Raw genomic sequence first — 11,739 nt, forward strand, 5'->3', positions numbered from 1 at the left:
AGACATTGTGGAAAGTGTTACAAACACAAAAGTGTAAATCCAATACCTTCTTTCATTGTGGAGATCACTTTCTCCCTAAATATTTTGACCCAAATTATCTTTTTCAGAGAATGACTGGTAATTAAAGGTTAATTCACAAATTTTGAAGTCTTTTTTTAAAGAAATTTGAATTTAAATTCCACTACAACCTTGTTTCACACAGTGAGAGTATATTTCGTGGATAAGGACAATTCTCAAGGGAACCTACAGGATTTACAGCAAGGTTTCTGAGGTTTGTTTGTTTCGTGTTGTTTAATGTGAAAAAGAGCTATCTTTAGCCACATTGCTCCCACTCTACTAAGTTACCATGGATTTCTTTGCATGAAAGCCTACATAGGGAAACCGATTTTTTTCATTTGTGGTTGTTGTTTTTGATGTACTATGTGATTTCTGTTTTCTTTGGGTTTTCCCCTATGGTTTATCCCTGCTGTATTTGACTTTGTATTGTGTATACATTTACCATAATTAGGAAAGGGAAGAGGAACAACAAAATGGTGAGACAAAGGACAAAGTAAAAACCAATGCAATAGCAATACTCACAAGACAATATGTTGGAAATGTGCATTAAAACTTGGGAGGTATGAAGGGGTGAAGGAAAACTGTGAGAAAAATGAGGAATGGTAAAAAGTTTGAAAAGTTATGTATTCACTACCTTACAATTACTGTAACCCCACTGTACATCACTTTTACAATAAGATTAAATAATGAGCTGCATAAAAAATATAATTTCACTGTATTGATATAGTAAATATTATTCTTTATGTATAAACTTTTTATAAAGCAATACTTTTTGGCATCTAATTTGAATTAATTACCCCTTCTTTATCAGAGGGTCATCAACTTGAATTTTATCCTCTAGACAATATTTTCACAATGAATTTGCCAATATTTTGAAAAAAGAATAAATTTAGTACTTTTTTATACTAAAACCGAAAACAGTTTAATTCTATGGAAACACATAACTTTTAAAGGTAAATAAGTTGTTAAGAGGACCGAGTATATGTTCATATGACTAATAACTACTCATTTTTAAATTCTCAACATTCCATACCTGAGAGATTCAAAACAGTACCTGTTTTCATGTTATGAAATTCTGCAATAGATGCACTTTCCAATGGGCTGTTATAGATTGAGAAGTCAACAGAAAAATAGCCATATTCTGGTACAGGATAAAACTATGAAACATCTGTAATAATTAATTCTTCAAGAGTAACAATTTTTATCAGAGTAAGCTATTATTTCTATGACCATCAATCCCAAGATTTATGCCATAAAGTCATCCTATCCCAACAGTTTCCAATTTGTAAGGTGCACCTTAAAGTTACTTAATTCACATCATGAATAGCTTATCTCTATTGTGAAAAAATACTCTACCTCTGCTAATGTGATGCCCTCCTTGTTCTGGAAAGAAGACCACAACAAACTGAGTTGCATCATTTTTCCCCCAGTGGTATTCTTGAGAATAGAACTTGCAAATATTATGTATATTTATACTTTTAAAACTATCATAAATATTCAGGATGCTAAGATCAGAAAATTATGGAACAAAGCCCACCCAGGCAGGAATGTTTCTTAGAATCTTATCTTCAATACTTCTCAGAAAAAAACAGGCACAAGTGCCACTGAGGTTGAAGTGGTGGGGAACAAGCCTTGAGCATAACCAGGCTCAGAGAGTGTCCAGGCCCAGAGTTCAAGCTCTAGGACAAACCAATAAAACAAAAACAAAAATGAAAACAAACCCCAAACCTAGCATTTTTCTCAATGTATAGAGAGGCACATAATTAAGGAAATTGCTTACTGTGTTTCATATAGGTAGAAGAAAGAAGATGTCACACAATTACTCTCTTCATACCATATTATACCAAACCCTCAAAACATTGCTCTTTTTCTAAATTTGTAAATTAATGTCATCCATTTGTTGGCAACTCTGTCTAGATTATTCACATTATCATGTTGTACATGAAATGTTGGGAATTATCTATTAACTAAGTTCTAATTATAACTCTCTTGAATGTATATTCTAGGAAAATAGAATACCAGAATCATTTAAATTAAACCCTCTACTTAAAAATAATTTTGTAGAATCTTATAGACTATTAAATTACAAACAAAACCAAAATATTTATTTAAAATCTAAATTCTAATTTAGCAAGGTCTACAAAGTCCTACATTAGACAATCTTTGCTTTTTCTCCAGGCTTAAGCTTTTGTAATCCTTCATCATTCTGTTGGAATCCAACAGAATGATGCTGGATTACTTACTTTTGCAAATTTTTAGATAGAAATCATGAGCCATTTTGCATCTGGGAATGTTCTATAATGAAGAGAGCATTTAAAACACAAGTCAGGATTACGTATGAGTTGCATTTCAATAGGAAACTTGACTTCTTAAAACCTAGTGACAAAATTAGCCCAATCTTCCAACTGTGTATTCCTTTCTAATTGTTTGGATTGTTTTATTGAGATGAAATTATACTACCTGATCCAGGGAAGGTATCACTATGTAATTCTACTCTCTAATCTCCTGTCTTAGTCAGAGTGCTAGAATTCCAGGCTTGTATCACATTGCCTTGCCATAGTTTGTTGGTTTATTTAATCTAGAAACAGACTAGCAATTTTGAACTCCTCTTATGATCTTATCCACTAGACTGACTGCTCAGACTGTTTATGTACTATTTTCAAAGATGTTCTAGCATTTGACAAGGATATGAACATTTTCAGATGCACCTGCAGGGGTCTCTGATTCCTTCCTCCATGGACTCGATCCTGTTAATAATGATTACTTGACTCTCTTACTATCTCCGGTCCCTACCTATGTAGTATTCTCAACTTTTTTGAAGAAATTTCACTTGTGGGCTTTCTAATATTACAAATTGTCACTTGATTCTAGTCTTACTCAGAACATATTTTCTATTGTTTTCTAACTTTTCTACATATTCTGAGAGTTGTTTCATTTGTGTATTTGTGAGTGCACATATAAGTGCCTCTGTGTGTATGTGTATGTTTGTATGTATGTATGTATGCAAAATCCTCAAGCTCTTATTCTTCAGCAATTTGCTCATGATTGGTATTCCATCTTTTGGCTGTTTAATTATACATAGTGTCACAAAGCCTGTTCTTCCCAGGCTGGATGCAAACTGAACTTCCCAGACTCATTTACATTTTTAGATTTTATTTTTCCAGGAGTATCAACTTTTACACTACAAACATTTTTGTGAGTGTAAAGTCTAACCTGTAGCCCAGATTTTTAACTCAAGAATTCATATAAAGATAGATGAACATACACATTACATATCCTGGGTGTATACTGTTAGAAATGTGATCGTAAGCTGAGTAGTGGTGAGATCTGAGGATTGGGGTTTAAAGCCAGCCTGGGTAGGAAAGTCCTGGAGACTCTTTTCTCCAATAACTACCAGAAAACTGGAAGAGGCACTGTGGTTCAAGTAGTAGAGCTCTAGTCTTCAGCTGAATAGCAGAAGGACAGCGCCCAGTCCCAGAGTTCAAGTGCCAGGACCAACAACAACAAAAAAGAATATAAGAAAAGGAAAGAAAAAGAAATGTGATCTTAGCCACCAGGTTCATTGCTAGTATAATGCATGTTCTCTCAAGATGGACTCTTTTTTCCAGTTAAGTCCATGCTCTTATATCTGACGTGCATTGGAAACATAATCATTCTTCCATTTTACTTTTTTCAAATTTTCCTGATTAGCAAGCATGATATAGAAAGGGAGTGGCCTCATGCTTCATGTTCCACTTAGTAGCAAGCATGACTTAGAAAGGGAGTGGCCTCATGCTTCATGTTCCACTTAGTAGTAGTGCTTTCTCTATATCACTCCCATAAATCTACATACTGGACTTGGCTTTATTGTTTCAATGTTGTCTTATTTCTAAAGTCTTCTATATTGCATTGAACCCTTATACTAAAACACAGAACTTCTCTGTTTCCTATTATTGCTATTGTTTCTCTTACTTTTGTTAACTCCTGTACACTTGGGAAATTAATGTACAGCTCATACACTCACAACCAAAATGATCTGAGAATCTTCTTCCTATTTCAAATTCACCTTAATTTACAGAGCACTTAAGACGTTTGAACTCACTACAATGCTTGATAAGAAATGTACTCACTATCTTGCTCATGTAATTGTAACCCCTCTGTACAGTATTTTCACAATAAAAAAAGAAGTTTGAACTCAATGTACTCATGGATAATTTATAAGCCATTTAACTTTCATATTTTCTCTTTACTGACTTGTCTCTGAAACATGTGTTAGCTCATATCCAAAGGTGTCCTTGTGCTATTTCAATGAAGCCAAAAAAGATTCGTTTTATCTGGAGCAGCACCATAGAATGTTACTGGAAGTAAATGGAAGTAAAGGATGTGGAAACTGATCCAAGGAGAGGAATTGAACATAGAGGAATGACAAAGTTCAAGAGTTCTTTATTCAATCATCTGTTGTTTCATTTGTTCATTATTGTAGATAGTACTACAAGAAAGTTGAGAGGGAAGTATTTCTGACACACCAGTTTTCTTTCCACTCAGCTTTGAATGAAATTGTTTAAACACTGTTAGGTCCTTTTGGTCAAGGATATGATTTAACTAACATTTTTGTTGATTTTCTGTCTGCACATCATCTGTACATGTTTGAAAGTGAGATGTTAAGGCCCCTATATACCATGGTGCTAGGAATTTTCACTCCATTTAGTCCTATTAATGCTTGTTTTAGGTTTTTAATGCTCAAACAATGGTGCATATATACTCAGAATTACTTCCTCTTGCTGAATTGACCTGTTTGTCATTTTATATAATGACCTTACTTGTTTCTTTTTACTGTTTTTATTTTGCTTCTATTTGATTTGATATTAGGATGTTGACCCCTAGTTTCATTTGGTTCCTGTTTGCATGGAATGTTTTATTCCATGAGATTCTTGTGAGCAACATATGATTGTGTCTTTTCTTAAAAATCTTTTGAACCACTCAATGCTTTGAACTTTGAATCAGAGAATTTAATCCATTTACATTCAAGGTATTTCTTGATAGATAAAATCTTACTGTTGTCATTATGTAATTTCTTTCCCAGCTTTGTGGTTCCTTTCTCCCTCTTCCACAGTTTCCATTGCAGGTTACATGAAGTACTCTAAAATGTGTTTGAGTCTTTACTTAGTTTTAGATAGTGTGCTAGATTTTTACATTGTGGTTACCAGAACGCTTATAAATCATTTTTAAAATTATAATACAGTATTTTGAGGGGATGGGAACTTAGCACAATTATGTTGAGATAAGAATAGAAACAAGTGAACAAAAGAACAAGAGAAGCTCGACGCTGGTGGCTCATACCTGTAATCCTAGTTACTTAGGAAGCTGAGATCTGAGGATCATGGTTCAAAGCAAAGCCCAGGAAGGAAAGTCCTTGATGCTCTTATCTCCAATTAACCATCAGAAAATTGGAAGTGGAGTTGTGGCTCCAAGTGGTAGAGCACTAGGCACAGAATTCAAGTCCAACTACAACAAAACAAAGCAAAACATAGTTTAAAAAGAACAAGAGAAAATATATTAATAAGAAAATATGCTACTAGTGGTTGGTTGAGAGTATATCCCGCATTGACTTCTGATCATGCTGGTGTTTGAACTTCCAAGACAAGTGTGCTACCAGTTGAGTTACATTTTTAGCCCACATTTTGAATTTTTGAAATCTTATTCTACATTTTTCTATATTTTCTATTACCTGATACACAAATATAGTTATTTTTGTTGTCTGTATACTAAAGATATGAGCAATTTATATATTAATTTTATAATACTAAAAATATTAGAGTGCTCTGAATTTGTATAATTACTTTTACAAGTGAGATTTCTTTATTTGTTGTTGTTTATTGAACTCAGAGCCTTGAACTCTCCTTTGGCTTTTTTTGCTTATGGGGGGCACTCTACCACTTGAGCCACTCCTCCATTTCTGAAGTTAATTGTAGATAAAAGTCTTGTGAATTTTCTGCCTGGGTTGGCTCTGAACTCAGATCACAGCTCTTGAATAGCTAGGATCATAAATGTGAGTTTTATATTTCCTGTGCATTTTTATTATTCATTGGTCTTTCTTTCTGTTTGTATAATTTCTTTTACCATTTCTTAGGGGCCAGGACTGATGAAGTTACATTTTCTAAGCTTTTTGATAGAGTCACAGATATTTTTGGGTATAATATGCTTGAATAAAAGGGTTTTTTTTCCCCTTCAGTGCTATGAAAATCTTATGCACTGTCCTGAGCTGCATGGCTTCAATTGAAAGTCTGCTATCAGAAGAACTGAATCATTCCCATGTGTTATTTGTGTATTTTGTATTCCTTTTTGCTTTTACAATACTAGTCTTGGGGTTTAAACTCAGGGTGTGGGCGCAATTACTAACCTTTTTTGCTCAAGGCTAGTGCTCTATCACTTGAGCCACGGCTCCACTTCTGGCTTTTTGGTGGTTAATCATAGACAAAGTCTCTTGGACTTTCTTGCCTGGGATGCCCTACACTCTGATTTGTGCCTATAATCCTATCTACTCAGGAAGCTGAGATATGAGGATAAGTTGTTTTCCTGTTGTGTTCTTCAGCCTTGAGAATTTTCTCTGTATATTTTACCTATGAGAGCTTGGGATAGACTTTGATATTTGTATTTGTATTTGTGCATGTCTCATGTCCATAGGTATAGTGTCCAGGAAATTAGAGACTATAAAAACTACTCTATTCTTTAGAGACTACCCTCAGACAGAGAGTAATCGGCCCTACAAGCCTCTCTCAGGGAACAGGGAAGACCCAGAACTTTGATGCACATTTATCAGCCTGTGGTCAGACACTGAACGTTTCTGTCCAGCTCTGGGCATAATCATCATGGTTGGGCCAGACTTAGCATATACCTGTGGTCCCCAAAGTCCCCGTGCAATGTCATACTCTGAGCCCACAGCCCACCAAGAATAGCACACTAGCATACTAGAACAAGGGTCACACTTGTATGGTTTGCTTATACTTGAGGTAGACTTGTGGCTCAAGACCACTGCAACCAGCCTTTGGTGGTCCTAGCTGGAGCAGAAGTTGGATAGACTTGGACCATGGCTTCCCCTTGTTTGGGAGCTGCTTCAGAGGCTCTGTCCACAGGCAGGCTTGTGGATGGGGATATTAAGACTTCTCCAGTGTGAAGTTTTACCAGCCCAGTACTAGATTCCAAGGCAAGGTCTTGGTTTACCACCTTGTCCTACCTCCAGTGAAAGGGGTCTTTAACTATGCTGCTCAGGGTGAGGTAGTATTGGTAAAGGAAGACCATCCCTCCCAACCCCACCCTGATGATAATGTGAGTCATGACTAAATCTCATAGTTCAAAACCCGGACTGCCTAAGTAGATACAGAACCCCACTTTCAGGCCAGTAGTGATATAGGCTGAAAGGTGAATTTATCCTTTTCAAACACAGGTCTCTACCAAATGTTATGGAATTCTACAGCACTATTGTTAGGCTGATGAGAGCTGAGCTGGCCAAGATTTAGTACAAATGATGGCAGTATTCTATTAGACCCCAGGGCTTGTGCTAAACTGGGTCACACTTTTGTCTCACACTCTTGAGTAGTATGTACAGATATTCCATAGGCCACTCCAAAGCTAGGATTCTTATATTTGAAATTTGGGTCTGTCTTGCTGCACAAGTCTCTCTGCCCCATACCAGAGCTGGTCAGATCTTGTCTGGGCTCTAACTTGTGTACAGCTCTTCAGTTGCTACTATTTCCCCCACTTTCCCTCCCCCTCCTCACTGTGGGGGCCAAACACAGGGCTTCTAGATTTCAAGTCTAAGTCCTGGACTTAATTCTCATTCTTTCCTTCAAACATGCTGAGCAACTTGGTAGTGGGAAAGAAATGAAATAAGCAACTCTTTTCGTGCCTGAGTGTGTTTATTGTGTCATCTTAAAAACTGGGACTTAAATTCCTTAGTTCATGCACTGTAACTTGGCATGTGAAAAGCCACTATGCCTAAGGATTATCTGAGAATCTTACTCAGGCTTTCTTGCTCCACCTCTGTGTCAAACACTTTGGATTCCAGTATCAGTGACTTACTTGATTTAATTAAGGCTGAGGTCTGAAAGATGAAGATTCATAGCCAGCCCAGGCAGAAAGTGTGTGAGAAACTGTCTCCAAAGTAACAAGCAAAAACCAGGGTTGGAATTCTGGTAGAATTCTGTCAGCTTGAGCTGGGCACCGGTGGCTCACACCTGTAATCCTAGCTACTGAGGAGGCTGAGATCTGAGGATCATGGCTCAAAGCCAGCCTGGGCAGAAAAATCTGTGAGACTTTTATCCCCAATAAACCACTAGAGAACTGGGAGTGGTGCTGTGGCTTAAGCGGTAGAGTGCTCGCCTTGAGCTGAAGAGCGCAGGGATAGTGCCCAAGGCCAGAGTTCAAGCCCCACAACTGACACAAAAAATAGTGACAGTTTAGCAAACAAGTCAAGTGAGCATGAGCACCTGTGTTTGAGTATCGGACTAGTAGACAAAGCAAAACAAACAAACAAACAAATAACAGGGAAATCCCCAAACTTGGGTTAAGGATTTTTAGCAAAACTCGAATTTTATTGTCTGTAGTCTTCCTCTCTCTTGCCTGTACCCATCCTCTCTCCTTCCATTGTCCCCTATCTCTCACCCTCCATCTCCTTTCCTTCTTTCCTCCCTCTTTTCCTCTCTTCTTCTTCCTCCCTCTCCTTCCTTCTTTTTTTCCCTCTTTTCCTTTCTCTGTTCCTCCTTTCACTATCATTTGTTTCTTTAGATAAACATGTTCCATAGTGAAAAGGAAAAGTTTTCTATAGCTCTGAGAATTCTGAGTAGTGACATGTCAAATGTCATAAACACATGTCTGAAGGTAGTAAACCCATGTGTCACTTTTCTCTTTTCATTTCTTCATCTTAGTGAACATGATACAGTTATTTGTCTCTTACCCTGTCTCTTGAAGAGAAAAGGAAACACTCTTAACTATGAAAAAAAGCCAATGATTCTCTTATAGCTGTTTAAAGTCAAGATATTCATTGACTTATTGAGTATATAAGTATTGACATTTTAAAAATACTTTCTTTTCCAGTTGGAATTCAGTATACTTTATGGCCTCTGTTTGTTTAAAACTTGTATAATATCCTGAATTGATCGAATTTTATAAATAAAAGATCATCTGGCTCCCCAGAATTTTTTCCATCGTGTTTGAATGGAGCTTTATTTTCAGTAACAAGCTACACCTAAAAAATGGATTTGTGATGAATAAAGAAATGATGCCAATTTTCAGTTCTGTTTTTTAGAAAAGCCTGTTTAAGTCTCTTGTTTCCATCACTTTATCTTTCCTCTGTTCATAGGAAATTGGTCCAGGCTTCTATTACCTGACTTCTTGGGTTGTTTGGAGAGGAGTCTAGGATGAAATAATTTTGAGTCAAGGCGCTGGTATTGATGAATATGGAGACCTCTGTGTAAGTAAAAGAAGACAGTGTACCACCCTCCCTCTCCATGGGAACAGCCCAGTCACCAGCAAAAAAGCAGTAACAAAAACACAATGATACACCTTCATCAGTTCTGGAAATATAGAATGACTTAATCCACACTCTAAAGATATCAGCAGTTTTATATTAGTAGCATGCAGGATTGGTAAAGTTGACAGCTTTTTTTTTTAATGAAACACAATTGTGCTGGGGAATTAAGGGGGAGGTATTAGTCATGCTATTTTAAACTCCATAGCCTACCATGTCCAAATCTATGATTTTCAAAACATAGAATTATTTTAAGATGTTAATTTTCACATACAACCCTAGATGACATAGTGAAATGGATATTCTATGTTTATATGGAATAACTGAGTGCTAAAGCTGTGAAAATAGACTGACAGATGAATGATACCTTGACATTCAGATGCACTGGTAATTACAAAAGTTATTTTCAAAATATGCACATTGATAAATTCTGAACAAAAATTAAATAATTGCAGTCTGTAAAATTCAACATTTATTAAAAATTTTTGAACTATTTTTATATGAATAAATACGTGTTATAAGACAACTATAGTCTTTACTTGCTTCCCTTTTCTTTAAATGTTGGATGCTTCCATGATATGTAATTACAATATTTCATTTATTAATGCTGCTACTGATATGAATGCAAAAATTTCTCTTTAAAATATTCCTTTCAATTTGTCTGCATATGCATCCAGAATTGAGATTGCTAAAACTATGGTCATTCTATTTTTAACTTTTTAAAGAAACTGTCATACTGTTTTCCACATTGGTTTGAAATACTGTTTTTGAGTATACAAAAAAGTTAATGGTAAATAATAGTTTCTGTAATGAGAAAGACAGCTTTACATAATGAAATCTTTATCACATACACACAACTTTAAATATCCCACTTTATTAAATATGTAAGGTCTTATATACATGGATTCAATTACAGAAATGAATATTTTGTAAATGAATATTTTGTAAAATGAATATTTTGTAAATTAAAAAAAGTCTCAGACTTTCCTGCCCAGGCTGGCTTTGAACTGGATACACAGATCTCAGCCTCCTGAGTAGCAAGGATTACAGATGTGCTCCACCAGTGCTGGGCTTAGGAGTGAAAAATTTTAGATCACTATTTTGGGGAGTGCCACCCTTCTTTTGGAAACCAGTGCACTAAAAGAATAAGACCTATTATGTAAATACATGTAAGTACATGTGAATACATGTCTATTAAACTGTTAAACAAGAAAAGGAAAACAATGCAAATATAAGAAAGACGAGATAAATGTAAGAAAACACTAAATCAGAATGAATCACAAAGAATAGTTTCTTAAAAGCCCAATTTCTGCTAAATATGCAGAAAACTAGAAAGTGTTGCTCTCATTCTAACAAGAAGAAAATTTGATTTTACCAGAAAAGAGGTTTCAGGTCAATCCAACAGTCTGAAGTCTAAAGAAAACAGATCCCTACAAGGGTTGGGGCATGAATCCTGCTTACCTTTGGTAGAACATGGGAGAAAGAGATGCCTGTCACCATTCAAAAGGGCAAGAAGAATTCAGCAAAAACTCTATATCAATTTTTAAAAGCCAAATATGGTCTAGAATGGATATATAGAGCTTTTGAGGACCACAGACAAAAGAGGATTTTGTTCCAATGAGGACAGTCTCTTCAGACATGCCTTCAGTGGTTACTTATGAGAAAGTTTGGGTAGACATCAGAGTTCTCAAAACCCCAGGTAGTGCAGTTCTGGAAAATGAATTCTGTCTGGGATTTTGGATACCCATATGACAGAAAGTTTTTCAGGAAGAAAAACAAGCTGTCATCTCTAGGACAAAAGTAAAACATATTGTAGTTTAGGAAAGGGCTAAGAAAAAAAACAAAAATATTGTTTTGATTATGGGATGCAGAAAAATTTTAAGTAAACTTTATTATTATTAAGGTGTTGTTCAGTGATACTACATTTTGATAAGTCAGGTAAAGAGTACCTTTCTTTTGTGGAGACAATGTTCCCTCTTCCTTTGTTTACCCCATTTTTCTCTCTTGTCCCTGCCCACAAGGTACATACTTCATTTTCCACATAATGTATACTGCATAGCATGCTTGTGTTTGTTCACCTTTCTTCTCTCTCCTTGAATTCTCATTTGACTCCCCTAAGATACCCTAAAGCAAAAAAACACTACCATCAATATCAACAAAAACAGTAATAACAAAAC

This window comes from Dipodomys merriami, unplaced genomic scaffold, assembly GCF_024711535.1.
Source record: "Dipodomys merriami isolate MVZ:Mamm:240054 unplaced genomic scaffold, mDipMer1.0.p SCAF_2073, whole genome shotgun sequence".
NCBI lineage: Eukaryota > Metazoa > Chordata > Mammalia > Rodentia > Heteromyidae > Dipodomys > Dipodomys merriami.